Here is an 11862-nt window from a genome sequence, read left to right as displayed (position 1 = left end):
CAGAGGGCCCTGCTAGCCTCATCATCTCCCCTACATCCCTGCCTCATGCAGGCGCACGCATTTGAAATTCATCAAATTAAGTGAAATAAAGTTTTAATCTTCTGCTTGTTTGGGTTCAGATCTTAGCAATAACAAAATGATTCTGATTGCTTCAAGTTTGTCTGTGGACAGTGGAGAATTTAATTAGAACTAGAATTAGAAATAGATCTCTCTCCCTCCGCCTCTCTCTGCCCTTCTCACTGTCTCAGACAGGATCCTGCCATGTTGCCCCCTCTGCTCTCCCAGTGGAGACACCCTGACAGCCAGGATTAAAAGCACGCAAGACTACACTTGGTGGAAAAGCCTTTTGTGGAAAAACTTTACAGCTCATCAGACGAAGTAGCTGTTTATTTGAGAAATAGCATGTTTTTAAACATACAATTCCCGACCTGTTCTGTTCCCTCCATCTTGTTTCCTGAAGGAAAAGCATACTCACACAGATAAAAGATTTATCCTTTGGGAAGGTGCTCATTTTTATTCTGAAAAAAAAAAATGAACACATAGACCAGCAGAGAGCCTAGAATAAGAAAGTTGCCTATCACCTGTATGTAGCAACAGCCCTTACTGGTGGGGTATTATAGAGCAAATCTTTTACATTACACTCATGAGACAGTTCCCTGACAGCCATAGTGAGACTCTGTCTCAAAAACTAAATGAAACATAGACAAATCTTACTATTGTGGTAAGTGACACTGCAAGTTTGAAATGTTTAAAAAAAATAACTTGGGGGCTAGAGATAGGGCTCATGCATTAGGACCTGAGTTTAGGTCCCTAGAATCCAATTACAAAGCCAGGCATGGCAGTTGATGCCTGGAACCCTAGGCCTGTGGATTGGGGCCGTCAGGCAGAAACTCACTGGCCAGTCAGCCCATCTGAACTGAGGAGCTTCAGTGAGAGGTCCTTTCCCAAAGATAAAGGTTGAAAGTATCTGAGAAAAGCCCACTCATTTAGTGTCATAGCTTAGGAAGGTGAGAATATCTCTTCTTCACATTTAATTTCCAGATATTATTGCATTTCTCTAATTGTCCTAAAGAAGTCCAGTAGAGCTGGTTTATCAAGTCAAGAAATGCACTAATTATGGAGTTTCAAGGGTTCAGCTTCAACCTCAACACGCCCGTGGCCATCTTTGCACATTTTAAGGCTTCTTCAAATTGTTCTTAAGATTCAACCAAATGAAAGAAACATCCTATTTTATTTCAAGCATCTGAGGTTGGCTGTAACCAACGTTTTATTTCCTAGCACTTAAATGATTTGGCCTCATTTAATTTCTATAAAATGTTACAAGAAGCGGAGGGTAAGAAGAGATGTTTTCCACTGATCAATAAATGGTTACAATTTCCCACTCTCAAAAGTTGTGACACAAATTTGACAGCGGCGGGCTAGAGAAAAAGCTCTTCTGTTAAGAGTGCCTTTTGCTATCGCAGAGGCTCCACGTTCAGTTCCTAGAACGCATCGAGCACGGAGGCCACCTAAAACTCCTGCTCCGGGGACCCAGGGCCGTCTTCTGGCCTCCATGTGTATGGAGACTCCCATGCACATATCCCCAACACATAATTAAAAATAAAATAAAAATTTAAAAATAAAACAGAGTGTCAAGTGCAAAACATCTGGAGAGTTAAAAGATCACATCTGCCTGTGACTCTCTAATGTACAATGGTCTGAAATGATGGTTGCCAACCTCAGTGATTTGGAAAGGCTTTGCTGTCCCACCCGCTTCACGGTCCAACAGAAGCTATTTAGTTGCCCATAGTGGAGTACAATGTATCCCCGAACCTTGCAGGATGAGGCAGAAGGACTCCTGCAAGTCTGAGGGCAGCCTGAGGTGTGGCATGAGTCCAGGGCCACCCTTGGTTACCCTGTCTAAAAGAAATAAAAGCAAAAGGAGAAATGAAGGTGAGAAGGGGGCGCGGGGAAGGACGGAGCTACCAATCCCTCACTCAGATGCTGTCCTGAGCCTCAGAGGACTTCTCTGGGAAGTTCAAACCCTGGGACGTGCCTCAGATCCTGCGGATTTCCTCAGATCCACTGAAGATTTCCAATTACTTTTTTGCCAGTTAGGTTGGGTGGGGATGTAGCAAACAGAAGACCACAAAGGCCAGCTTATGTTTAGACAACATGGTGCTAATCTGAGTATCCAACAAGAGTCAGCTGACACTGGTAGTTTAAATGAGAAATGCTGCCATCGGTTCTGGAATTTGAAGACGCGGTTGGTGATGCTCTTTGGGTCTGTTTAGGTGGCACAGCCTCGCTGGAGGAAGTGTGTCGCCGGGGGATGGGCTTTCAGAGTCTTCACCTATTTCCAGTTTGTCTTTTCTGCTTCCTGTGCAGAGTAAAACATGTGATCTCTCAGTCTCTGCTCCAGCGCCATTCCTGCAGCAACCCATCATTCACCTCCCATGAAGTCTTAGTACAAGCTTCCTGTTGAGGTAATAGTTAAAAATCTGCTCTGTGCTCCAGGCTGGTGCGCATGCGCCTCCTCTACACCAGCCCAATGTTCTGGATCCCAGATGGAAAAACGCACATGCATGCATGCACGCACGCACGCACACACGCAGCCTTTATATTTTAATATGCTTTAACTAGCTCAATGGCTGGGCCCTTCCAAACCTCCCCAGGGCTAGCATACACTCCCCTCTGGTATTACTGAGTTAACACTTACTAAATTTATATTTTACCTTTGCTGTCCTAGACCCTTCTGTGCAGCCCTCCTGGGGCCACTTCCCCTTTGCATCTACACTTCAACCATCCCTCCCTCCTGCTCCTTCCCAGTACGGTGTCCTAACCCCTATCTTGACATGGAATCCTTCTCCCTCTCCTGCTTTCTTGCCCAGGAATCCTAAAGTCCTGCCTCTGTCTGCCCCACCCAGCCATTGGCTGCTGGCAACTTTATTTCCCAATCAAAACTAACTGGGGGAACAGGGACCTGCGGCATCCCTGCAAACATGGGAATTCTGATGTAATTTGGGAATTCATTAAATCAAATCTCCAACAGCTTCAAAAAAGTTAAATTGAATTTTCTGATTTGTTCCAGACTTTACCTAAATACTGTAAATGATTATGCCGTTTTTAAAGCAGAGCTAGTCTAGAAACAATCAACTTTGACTCGCTGATTCTTGCTGACTTCCGGAAAAGTGGTAAATGTACCTTCTGTTTCTCTCTGCCAGTTACCTCCTCTCCTGGTCTCTCTGTCTCTGTCACCGGAGGAACCTGCCCTAGATAATCTCAGAGGTCTTTTGCACCCTGGCACCATGTGACACTCTCCTACTATTGCTACAATATTCTCCTTAAGCTTCTGGCACTGCAAGATTAATCTGGTTGCAGAAGCTGGATGGAAATAGGAATTGATTCTTTAACTTTTCTTCTCAGCAGTAGGAAATTAATTATTGAGCTGCTGTTGAGAGAGCACCATTTCTGAATTACCGAGTCAACTCTGAGGTATGAGTCATCCTAATAGGTGTAAAAAGATTTAAGTCACAGCACATTTGGAATGAGTAAGACCATTCTTCTTCGTTTTTTTCTGAACTCATTACCCTTCAGTTTGGGGTGTCTGTAGGCTCTGCAGGAGTCCCAAGAAAGACTCAGGAAGAGGCAGCTGAGGCAGACACACAGGCAGAGCAGAGATCTTAGCATCTCAGGATGTCTGTCCTGACCAGCCATGTTCATAGATGACATATGTGCTTAGTAAGGGATTCCGGCACCATTGAGCAAATTATTTTCTCTCTACTTCATGAAATGTATGTCTCTCAAAAGGAAAAAGGCTGTCTGTCCCAGGAAGTACTATGAGCAGACACCAGTATAAGTGCAGATTATTTCCTTCTGTTGCAAAGCTGTGAAGATGCATAAGCATGTGGGCTGATGGCTCTTCTTGATGTGACCTATGACACAGAAGACAGAAACGATTCTCTCTGAGATTCAAATAGAAGTTGAGAGATGGCAGAGGACACAGAACACGGTATATTTGTCTAGTGTGGGATGGCTTCCTTTAACACTTCTTAGCAAAACAAAAAACAGACTGGGCCTGCTCTGTCTTCTCATTCCCAACTCTCCCCTTCCCCCTTCTGTGAAGGCCATTAGAAGTGACGATGCTTTATGCTACTCTGCCTTCAGTTTTGACTCTTCCCAAGAGTTCCAGCCATGCACCAAAACCTAAGAAAATGCTCCTGTGGAGGAATCACGCCCCCCGTGGGGAACCACGCCCCTGGGGAAAGTAACCACGCCCCCAGGAGAAGTAACCACTCCCATGAAGGTACTTTTTCACTTGTCATGCCATGCACACCTTACTAACGCTGGTTTCAGAAAACCAACAGATAAACTTTAAACTCTAAAGTCTGAGACGTCAGGAAATTCTCAAACATCGTAATTATTATTAACCATTATTAAGTTGGGTCTGGAGAGATGACTCAGTGGTTAAGTGCTCTTCCGAAGGACCCAGGTTTGATTCCCAGCACCCACGTGGCAACAACTCACAGTCATCTGTAACTCCAGTACCAGGGGATCTGAGCTCTTTTGTGGCACACATGTATATACATATATACATGGAGACAAAACACCCACATGCATAAAAAAAGTTAAAAATCATTAAATTATTAAATGATTATTAAACCAATAATGCACATATTCATTACTTTTAGCAAAATTGGGGGTGTGTTGTTACCTCGACTCAGGATTTGATGATGCAGTCAATCGTGATGTGAAAGCAACAGTCACGAAGCTGGTCACACCGCACTACAGTCAGGAGTGGAGGAGGATGGATTCTATTAGTCCAGTCTAGAAAGTCAGATGTGCTCAGATGCTTGTCTCTGTGCGTCTCAGGGTTTCTGTTGCTGTGACAGAACACCACGACTAAGACAGCTTTGGAGGGAACACTTCCCACCACTGTTCATCACTGAAGGAAGTCAGGTCAGGAACTCACACAGGGCAGGAACCTGGAAGCTGAGCTGACGCAGAGGCCACGGAGGGGTGCTGCTTATTGGCTTACTCTTAAAGTTTGCTCACCCTGTTTTCCTATAGGATCCGGGACAACCAACCCAGGGCTGGCTCTACCCATAGCTCGTTGGGCCCTGCACCATCAATCACTACTTAAGAAAATGCCCTACGGCTGAACCTTATGGAGGTATTTTCTTAATTGAGATTTCCTCCTCTTAGATGGCTTTAACTTGCATCAAATTGACATAAAACTATCCAGCACCGTCTCTTAGGTGGTTTTATATCCTTTTAACTTACAATCAAAAGTAGCCATCAGAGAGCACGGTGCCAACCAAAACTATTAAAATGAACTCTAACAGGAATAATGATGTCACATCCACATATGACAGAGATCCAGTTCCATATCTTACACGAAAAATAAAGACAAAACAAAAAACAAAGCTAGAGGTATTCGTGGTCTTGATGTAAATAAACTGTGTATTTGAGTGGGATGTAATCCATACATTGAGCATGGGAGAAACAGCACTGGACGGAAGGGAGATCTCCTTGTTCAAATCCACGACTGTTTAAGGATCTGTATTTTACAAGGGACTCTGGGAAGCGATAAAAGGTCTTAATGCAATAAAAAAAAAAAGTGCACAGCGACTGGAGATGCTTATCTTACAAAGTACGTGACCACAGGCAGACGTGGCATCTGTCTCTACCGGCAGACTCTTCCAGGCTGACGCGTGAGCCACTTGGTTTTACTTCAGAGAACAGAGCGGCTAACTTGTGTTTCCTTTTATTTAAAGGAAAGGGTTTTCTAATCATTAAAAGAAATCCCAACTATATGATTAACTACTCGGCGGAGCGGGGATCCCCCCTTACTGGAAAAGATCCAACATAGACTGTTCAAACACAAGTTGAGGTTCACCAACATGGTTTCCCATTCGTGCCGACTGAAGAAACGCAGTTATGATCTAGGAGCAGCTGCAATTCTGAGGCCCAGCTTGCAGAGCCAGTAACATTCGAGGCTGCACAGACCCTGAAGCCAGACCACGCAGGTTCAATGACACAAGACAGCCCTGGTAAACGCTGGCAGACCTGAGAAAAGTTCCTTTGCACACTTGTTTCCTTGTTTGTAGAATGGGGGCACTCGGTGTGTCCTGAATATCAGTTTCATTATTTAACATCAAGCACCCAGAGGGATGCCTGGTGTCCAGCCATGTTTCATCAGAGTGGTCATGAGGAAGAACAGAGGTTCTAAAGACAGCACTTCACACCCCTGGAGGAGTGTCCTTCACCTGCTCCACACTGATGTTGAGAACTCTCTCTCTCTGCACCACTAATGTAACTCGGTTGTGTCTGGGCCAAATTGTAAAATATCTACTAAATATTTTCTTGTCTAATGAAGTTAAACACAGATACGCTTTCTTTTTAAAAATCAGCTCCTTGATGAATAAGAGCTGCAGGAAGTCACAAATGTCTCTACAGGTAATTGGGTCTCAGGACTGCTGCTGGGCCACTTGGCTGACGACTGCCCTGTTCAGAACACATAATCCTTGAATTGGAACAGCGTTGTCAGGAGACAGAGGTAGTGGATGACTCCAAGGACACAATGTCATCCAGACAGTATAAGACGGATGCACCTAGGAACTCACACAGCCAGCGTAGGTACAAGGCCTGTGCAAATCCAAGAGGCAGAATCCCAGCACAGAGAAGGAGAAGTGGGCACAAGGTCCCACCCTGAACCAAGAAGCCATTTGCAGGTGATAGATACCTGCTGGTGGAGGTTTTCTCCAATGGAGTGATTGACACAAAGTGGGTGCCATGCTTTGGGGGAACTTTGTTTGGCCATGATTTGGTGGCTTTGGTCTGTGAAGGTTTTGTTTTATTTTGTTTCCTTTGTTTTTGCTTGTTTTGTGAGAAAGAGGGAAAAAAGAGCATGAGGTTGGGTGGATAGGGAGGGAGAGGATCTGGGAGGACTTGGGGGAGGGGAGAGAATGTGATCAAAATATGCTGTACATAAAGCTTCAAAAATATCTCTATTTAAAAAGTGACTGAAACTCTATGAAGCTGCAGGATAAAGCCCCCTCTGCTCTTTGCTCCCCATAAGTGACGGCTACTTTAAAATAGCAATGTACTTATAAATGGTTAAATAAATCCGTCTGTTCAGCAACCTTGAACCAATTCCTCTCAGAGCCAATTAAGGTGCATTTTTAATGTTGAGAGACCGAGCTGACATTCCCTATCCATCTAAACTCCCTTCTCTTTGTTAGGTCGGTGGTTCTCTTTTAAGGTATGTATTTTATTATGAATTATTCTGCTCCATTATTCTACTAAATCAATAATACTTAGAAGCTGTATAAGTCCTGCAATGCCTGTCCTGCACTGTGAACTCGCAGTGCAATCTCTGTAGCTCTGCCATCTTTCTGAATGAGGTAGAAATATTGACTCGTCATTTGGACTTTATTGGTAAATGCTCCTATATCCCTGATTGATGAACAGAAGATACTCAATCAAGAGCTGCTAAAATGAAATGGTTCTGTGTCAGGCCCAGCTGGCAGTAAATACAGGGAGGTGGTGCCAGGAAAGGAGATGGTGTAGGAGCTTCCTAAGCTATTGGTCGGAAAACTAGTGCTGCCATCTCTTTAACGACATTGAACCTGTATAAACCAGAGTAATCCGGAGGGATTAGTGAGGGAGATAGGCCAGTCAGTAAGGTGCTCGCCATGCAAGACTGGCAGGACCTGAGTTCAGGTCCCCAGCTGCACCACAGAAAAGCTGAGTGTGGTGACACATGCCTGTGTTACCTTAGTGCTGGGAAGGTGGACACAGAGGATCCCTAAGGTTTCCTGGGCAGCCGGTGAGGTCTTGGGAGGTGAGGCCTTTATCTGTAAAAGTAGATAAGGCTGGGCAGTGGTGGCACACGCCTTTCCCCTGCACTCAGGAGGCAGGGGCAGGTGGATCTCTACGAGTTTGAGGTCAGCCTGGTCCACAGAGGGAGTTCCAGGACAGTTGAAGTTACACAAAGAAACCCTGTCCTGAAAAACAATACAAAAATAAGATGGAGAGCTACAGGGGAAGACACTTGACTTTAGCATCTGGCTTCAACATTTAAGCACATCCACATACATACATACATACATGTACCGTAGACACGCACACACACCACATACACAAACGCATATACACATGAAACACACACAATAGTCCTACAGCAAACAAATAGAACAGCGGCTTCGATCTGACACCAAGGCCAACATTACACTCGCTTCACCACTTAGATTTTCAGGATTAAAAGGAGAATAATAGTTTGTACATTTTTATGTAAAATGCACACCCTTTATGCATGTATCTATGAATATGTATGTATACATTTATTAATATATAAGCTGTGATGATGGAACTGAACACAGGATCTTGTACATGTGGTGCAGTGAACACACTCCACACAGAGCCACACGCTCAGTGTGAAGAATACGCATTGAGACACAAGCAGATGTAGGACTAGTGACCTGCTGGTGACAGACAACCAGATCTCTGGAGAATTCTTTCTTGAGAAATCACAGAGGCATCAGTGCTTGCTGATCTCTGTGATCGGCGTTGCTGCCATAGCCAATCAAGTCGCACCATGATTATCAGTCCTTGAGCTAGGGAGGCATGTACGGTTGGCCAATGTCTAAGCCAGTGTGTGCTGTTATTATATTATCTGATATAAGCGAGGTAGGTATCCTTTTCTCATGTGTGTGTGCCGGGCACTGTGAGTTGGCAAGCACTCTGCCTCCAGGCTGCATGGAGACTGTGAAATCACATGTCTGAGAATTGTTCACACATATGGTATGATTTAAACATGATCCCTGTATAGGATTAATGTCAGGCTGAGAAGTGCTGTGGACTAAGTCAGCCCTTCTGCAGGTCCCGGCCTGACTGACTACTAGAGTGTAACCAGTTACTCTACCTCTCTTTAGCCCTAGGGACTGTGGCGAGCTTAGCATAGCACCCAGGGAGACCAGCACAGCTCACAAGGACATGGAAGGCTCAGCACAGTGCCCAAGGATGTTCTAGACTAGCATAGCTCACAGGGACATGGAAGGCTCAGCACAGTGTCCAAGGATGTTCTAGACTAGCATAGCTCACAAGGACATGGAAGACTCAGCACAGTGCCCAAGGATGTTCTAGACCAGCACAGCTCAAGGACATGGAGGACTCAGCACAGTGCCCAAGGACGTGCGAGACTAGCAGGGCACATAAGGAATGGGTGCTTAGCACCGTGCACAAGGATGTGGAGGACCTACGTAGCACAAGATGTACAGTGCTCTTGGAGTAGCCTAAAGTTCTTTGGTTGCTAGGTCAGGCTAGAACACAGTCGGAGGAAACAGAATCACATGCTGTCTTGGCGTATGAGGTATGCTGCTTGCAGCCCTTTTAGCCCGGAGACCATGCCCATAGGTCTATCTACTCTCTCCACGGGACTCGTCCAAAAGCAGGCATTGTCCTTCTTCTGAACAGCGTCTCCTCACTAGTAGAGGCTTCCTTCCCCTCCTCATCTGACACACTTAGTAGTGAAAATACAACAGAATGAAAACAATCATATCTTCTCTTTCATGCTGGGTGTTGAACCCCCATGATGGTAAGCACATGTATTCTCACTGAACTCTACTCTTAGCTCTTGAAGTGAAGGACACCACTTCAGCTAATAGCATAAAACTATTATTGCATGAATATTAATACTGTCTCTACACATGTATCATCTACGATAAATGTTTTAGAGCAAAATGTTTCTGTAGCTTCAAAAGTAAGCTGCACACATATCCTGGAATATGAAAAAGAAGTGTGTAATACAGAATCATAAAATTATTTAGACACAAAGAACTACAAACATTCATAACTAATGGATATAGGAGGGACTATGATCAAAATAAAATGAAAACCACTCTCCTCTCAAAGGAATCTCTAGTAAATAATGGAAGAGAAATATTCAAATATAAATATAAAAATTGTAAATATTGAAGACAAACCAGCACGCAGAGAACAGCCTCCCCGAACCCCATTCCGAATGGGAATCGTCAATGCCATCTGTGAGTCTGTCTTTGTGCTATGTCTATGTAAGGCCTCTGTATGGTTCTAAATATATTCGAAACTCAGAAGCAAAACCTTTCTAAAAATGGTTTTTGCCTCAGAAAACTGGTACAGTGTTGTCTACAGCTCTCCAGCAATGCTGCTATAATAGGCCTCGCTCCTGGCCATGAGGACAGGAAAGGAGTGCAGATGTCAAGGGTGACACTCAGTGGCCTCTCCAGGGCTGGGAGTACAAGCAGAGTATGATCTACTTTATGTTGGCTGTCACAGTCGCTGTTGCTGCCTCTTAAATCCCTGGTAGCTCGCCCTGTCACCATCAATCTACTCCAGTCCAGCACAGTGCTGTTGACGGACCCTGCAGTCCAGATCAGCCTTTAAAACCCAAGAATAAAGAAAGTAGTAGTATTACTGTAGTTAGACTACGAGTGTTATTAAACAGAAATGAAAGGGAAAAGGATCCAGTTCAATGAAATGCAAGTATGTTGGGCAGACTTAGGAACTTGTGAGACAGACTGACCATTACTGGTAGGAGGCTAAGACCTGGACGCATTTACTTTTCATCCTGTCTCCTGGGAGCCTGAAATGTTTTTAGGGTGAACCCCATCGCGAGAGAGGTGGGCTTCGGTAGGGATGTGCACTCCCAAGGATACGCCTCTTCTCTAGCGCCCCCAGGCTCCACGCATGCGTTTCACCCTGTGACAAGCAGTGCTGGGATAAGGAGTATGAATCCACAGAGGGTTTCTCGGTTGTTTTGCCTTTGGCTACTCTTGACTAAACCTACTGGTATTTGGCAGAAGCAATCACATCTCTCACCTAAATTTATGGCATTTGTTTAAGGAAGGGCAAGGTTCAGAGCAACACCCGAGGAATCGCCACCATAACCTTGACCAGTCCGCCTTGCTTTGGCTTACAATACATTTTCTCCTCTTGTCCACAAATAAGCTCCACCCACCCCAAGATTGTATGCCTCCCCCTCCCTCCCCCTCCCCCTACCCTCCCTCCTCCTCTTCCTCTCCCTCTATCTGTATGCCTGCGCCGGAGTCCGGAGGGCAGAAGAGGGTGTCCGATGGACTCCTTTATACTCTTCTTGTATTTTTCTTTGAGGCAGAGTCTCCTGCTGGACCTGAGATTCATGTTTTCTCAGTTTGCCTGGAAGCTCTCAAGGCCCGGGATCTTTCTGTTTCTGTGCCTCCGCACACTTGGACCTTAGGCTACAGGCATGTGTGGGATGCCCAGCTTGCTGCATGGGTGCTGGGATCTGAACTCCAGTCCTCCTGATTATTCTGCAAGCTCAGTACCACTGCATCATCTTTTCTGGTCATCTCAACCCTTTTGTATTGTTACAATAAAAAAGGCCACAGTAACCAGGTTGAAGGCCAGGGCCTGGGAGCGGCTCATAGCTTTGAAAGCTATAGAAGAAATTTGGGGTTTGTTTTGTTGTCTAGTTTTCCCCATTAGTCCCTGTATATCAACCCATGGATGTTCATGGTACCCAACAGGGCAACTAAGCTTCATGACTTCAGCTTCTCCAAGGTAAGGCCAACTATGGGCCAACTTCACTATTTAAAAGCCAGTAGAATCTATTCTTACTTCCTCCTGCCATGTGGCTACTTTATATGGCCAACAATGGCAGCCCAGCATTTGTGAATGATGGTGACAGAAGAGAAGAAATTAAAGATCCAGACACTCTTTTGAAAAAAAAAAAAAAAAAAAAAAAAAAGGGAGGGGAAAAAAAAAAAGGGAAAGAGCGCGAGCGAAGAAAGGAAAAGGCCAGGGGGTGGGGGCGCAGCGCAAAAAAAAAAAAAAAAGAGGAGAGAAAGATCCCAGGAAAGCCTT

The sequence above is a fragment of the Rattus rattus genome, chromosome 3 (genome assembly GCF_011064425.1).
Source record: "Rattus rattus isolate New Zealand chromosome 3, Rrattus_CSIRO_v1, whole genome shotgun sequence".
Classification (NCBI taxonomy): Eukaryota; Metazoa; Chordata; class Mammalia; order Rodentia; family Muridae; genus Rattus; species Rattus rattus.
Note: the sequence above shows the minus strand (reverse complement) of the source record.